This window comes from Phoenix dactylifera, chromosome 9 (genome assembly GCF_051530095.1).
Source record: "Phoenix dactylifera cultivar Ajwa chromosome 9, Ajwa_hap1_PhDact_Kaust_v1.1, whole genome shotgun sequence".
Taxonomy (NCBI): domain Eukaryota; kingdom Viridiplantae; phylum Streptophyta; class Magnoliopsida; order Arecales; family Arecaceae; genus Phoenix; species Phoenix dactylifera.
Genome location: NC_143198.1, coordinates 16,024,204 through 16,028,543, shown reverse-complemented (window position 1 = coordinate 16,028,543; position 4,340 = coordinate 16,024,204). Strand labels below are relative to the sequence as shown.

General features: G+C 39.9%; 1 non-coding gene across 1 annotated transcript; it reads left to right on the top strand.

Annotated features, from left to right (window-relative positions):
* Positions 1-2,972: 2,972 nt before the first annotated feature.
* Positions 2,973-3,078, top strand: LOC113463322 (small nucleolar RNA R71). The gene has a single exon (XR_003387385.1). It is a non-coding gene; the product is annotated as a small nucleolar RNA R71 (small nucleolar RNA).
* The last annotated feature ends 1,262 nt before the right edge of the window (positions 3,079-4,340 follow it).

Here is a 4,340-nt window from a genome sequence, read left to right as displayed (position 1 = left end):
CATTTAATAATACAGCTACTATACAGCTACAAGACAAGACAAGTCATACAGCTAACACTCCTATACAGCTACAGGACAAGACAAGTCATACTGCTAACATCCTCCCTCAAACTTATACTGCTAACATCCTCCCTCAAACTCAAGATGGTAGTGAAGATGCCAACTTGAGTTTGCGAACCAAATTTCGATGACGCCCTGGTGGATGAGCCTTCGTAAAAATATCAGCGAGCTGTTCTGCAGAAGTAACATGTATCAACTAAAGAGTGCCTTGCTTAATATGATGCCGAATGAAATGTTAATCTATCTCAATATACTTTGTTCACTCATGAAATACATCATTATGAGCAATCTATATAGTACATATGTTATCACAATTGAGAGAGGAATCACTAGTCAGAGGAATACCCATATCATGGAGTAGCCATCGAAGCTAGATGAATTCAGAAGTAGTATCCGTCAATGCACGATACTCAGCCTCTGTACTGAAGTGAGATACAACCGTTTGTTTCTTGCTTTTCCAAGAAATGAGAGAAGAACCAAGGAAGAAACAATAGCTGGTAGTAGAACGACAATATGTAGGGTCTCCAGCCCAATAAGCATCATAATAGGCTTGAAGATCCAAGGTAGAGTGGGCTGGGAAATAAAGACCACGGAATAATGTACCCTTAACATACTGGAGAATACGTAGGACCGCTGCATAATGTGTAGAACATGGTGCATAAATAAAATGACCGACCAATGTGACTGCATAAGAGATATCTAGGCGTGTAACAGTCAGATAGAAGAGACTACCGACGAACTGTCGATACAAAGTCGTATCTATCAATGGTTCGCCATCAGTGGGAAGAAGCTTAACATTCATCTCCAGAGGACTCTCCACAGTCTTGCTATCTGTCAACCCAGCATGAGATATCAGCTCGGAAGCATACTTAGCCTGGGAAAGGTAGTAGCCATCTGAGCTGGATGTCACCTCGAGATCAAGAAAGTAGCTAAGGGATCCTAAATCCTCCATCTCAAACTGTTGTCCAAGAAATTTCTAAAGTGCATGAATCCCTGAGACATCATCTTCGGTAATAACCATAGCATCCACATATAACAAGAGAAGAACAATACCGACCTCAGATCGGCGAAGAAATAGTGTAGAATCATTTGCACCAGGAGTGAAACCTTGCTGAGTGAGAACTAAACTAAACTTGGAGAACCAAGCGCGAGGAGACTGCTTAAGACCATAAAGCGCCTTTCAGAGGCGACAAACCTTTCCAAGTGAATGAGCAAGACCTGGAGGAGGCTGTAGATAAACTTTCTCAGCTAAATCACTATTAAGAAAAGCATTTTTAACATCCATCTGATGCATCCTCCACCGCTTGATAGCTGCAACTGCAAGTAAGGAATGAAAAGTGGTAAGACGTGCTATCGAGGCAAAGGTCTCTTCATAGTCAATACCTTACTCCTGAGTGAATCTTCGAGCCACCAAACAAGCCTTGTAGCGTTCCACTGAACCATCAGCATGCGTCTTGATCTTGTATACCCACTTGCATCCCACTGTAGTCTTTCCAGGAGGCAGGTCAGTCAGATCCCATGTATGAGTGGCATGGAGTGCTTGAAGTTCATCAGACATAGCCTTCTGCCAAAAGGGATTAGAGCTAGCCTCGCGATAGTTACGAGGCTCATAGAGGGTAGCAAGAGCAAATAAATAATGATAGTCATTAAGATGAGATGGAGTGGATTGTACTCGACTAGAGCGACGAAGGGTAGTACTGGGGATGGGTTCGGGCTCGGATGATCCGGTTATGCTGATTGGATCAGTGAACGATCCAGCTCTGGTGGAGTCGGGCATTGAGCAGTCTCTTGATGAGCTCTCATCACCTGCAACAGAAGAAAAATCTGGAAAGAGATCAATAGGATTGTTAAAGACTGAGGAATACTGAGGAGAACCTGTGAAAAGTGGAGATATGCTTGTAAACATTTTGTGTTCCCAAAAGTGGACATGTTGGGATATACAAAGTCGTTTAGCTATGGGGTCATAACAACAATAACCTTTATGTTCGATGCCATAACCAAGGAAACAACAAAGACATGATTGTGGTCCAAGTTTAGTATGTTCATGTGAAGGAAGTAGAACGAAGCAAGCACAACCAAAGACTTTTAGGAAAAAGTAATCAGGATTTTTTTCATAAAGAACTTCATATGGTGATTTGTTTGAGATCGTGGGAGAAGGTACCTGATTGATGGTATAGACTGCTATAAGAGCAGCCTCTCCCCAAAAGGATTCAGGTAATGCAGTAGAAAGAAGAAAGGACCTGACAATGTCTAAAATATGTTGATGTTTTCATTCAGCACGACTATTTTGCTAAGAGGTTTAAGGCAAGAACGATGAGATAATGTTCCATTTTGTTTAAGTACTTTCATAAAATGAGGTAGAGGTATATTCCATGGCATTGTCACTATGAAGAACTTTTATGAGACGACCAAACTGAGTTTTAACCATCTACTGAAAATTATGAAAAGTATCAAGCCATTCAGAACGATTACGTAAAAGATAGAGCCATGTATACCGTGAGTAGTCATCAATAAATATCGCAAAATATTGTGATCCTCCCTTAGTGGTAACAAGAGCAGGTCCCCATGTTAGAAGTATGCCCTAGAAGCCAACGTGGCTGACGCATATTTATAATTTGGGGCATAAATTTGTAATTTGACACTTATTAATAAATAAGATTGGGCAATTTGTTTTTCATATATGTTTGTATGTGTCCATAAATTGTCTAAGAAATTAATAGATGATGACACATATTCTCAAAGAAGTTGAGAATTTGAGGCATGTGTCATTAGGGATTAATTTCTAAATGCTTCTAATCGATGGATCCATCACGAGGGACGGTGATCGATCTGCTGAGATTAGTGCACAGATCACTTAGTTAGATGGACGAGTCTCGAGTCCACGGTGTAGAGACATCGGAGTTATTATGCATATTTGATGATGTGGGCATTTACGGATTAGGTCCCGAAATCTCTCCCAAGTTTCATGAAATTCTTCTCCCTCAGTTTGGGATAAGCTTGTGATGACACGTCTAAACTGGTTCGTTCTTCCAATGGGAAAGTATTTTTTTAAGAATTCTTGTTGCATTTGATCCCAAGAACGAATCGAGTTGGCTTCTAAAGAATTCAGCCATTGTTTGGCTCTATCTTTAAGGGAGAAGGGGAATAATCTAAGTTTTAGAGCATCATCAGTAAAGTTCTAAATCTTGACAGTGGTGCAAATCTCAAGGAATTCATCTAGGTGTTTATATGGGTCTTCATTGGTGAGCCCATAAAAAGATGGGAGCATTTGGATCACACTAGATTTTATTTCATATTGTACAGCTGCTACTTCAGGTAATCGAATGCAAGATGGGGAAGTATAAATGGTGGGAGTAAAGTACTCCCTCAGGAGTTTGGGTTGTTCTTCAGCCATCTCAGGAGGTGGGGATGATTCTATTGTTCTGATCTCAGCTCGAATATTCCTAAGGGTCCGTTCTATTTCATGGTCAAAAGGTAATAGGTCACGTACTCTAGAACGACTCCCTTGCATACACTAGTACTTGATCAGTCAAGCATGCAATAAAAGATAAACACATCAATCCTTATATTTGTCCTAAAATCACTAGACAGCTCCTAACTGGTTTGAAGAGGGCACCTAAGCCTCCAATCTGGTCTAATGAACCGAGCTGACTAGGTAAGCTCCCAGGTAAGTGGAGGGGTCACGATGTGTTCGCAAAGATCCCACTTAAAACCCACTTGCCTCGAACAGATGAACTGTCTCCCTTATAGGGACAAAGCTTGCCTAGACATCAACTAAGCCACAGAGCGAAATTGGTGCAACTTTCGATGATCTTCGTCCTATTGAGCTCGAATGTCCCTAGGAGCCAATGTTTAATTGATTTTAATTAAAGTGACACTATGTGAGATTGAGTTCACCTAAGTTGGGTAAGAGTCCGGTGATGAAATCCGGCTCTTATTTTGTTGGGGTGATTGCCCTTACTATGTGCGGATTAATTTGTGTATGTGTATCAAGCATGCATTCACAATTTTGCTGAAATTAAAATCAAACAATCACCACAAAATTTTAAGCTAATAATTAATTTAAATAAGAAAGGTTTAGAGGTTACCAAAGAGAATTTTCCCAGTAATTTAAAATTTTTTAAGCAAACCTCTAAAGCATTCCTTTTTGATAGCCCAGATCTCCTCTTCGATTCCTGATCAAATAAGACCAAAAGAAAAATTAAAAAAAAAAATAGTAGAAGAGAAAAAGGAGATAAAAAAGTAACAATAATAGAAAATAATTTTTTTATTTTATTTTA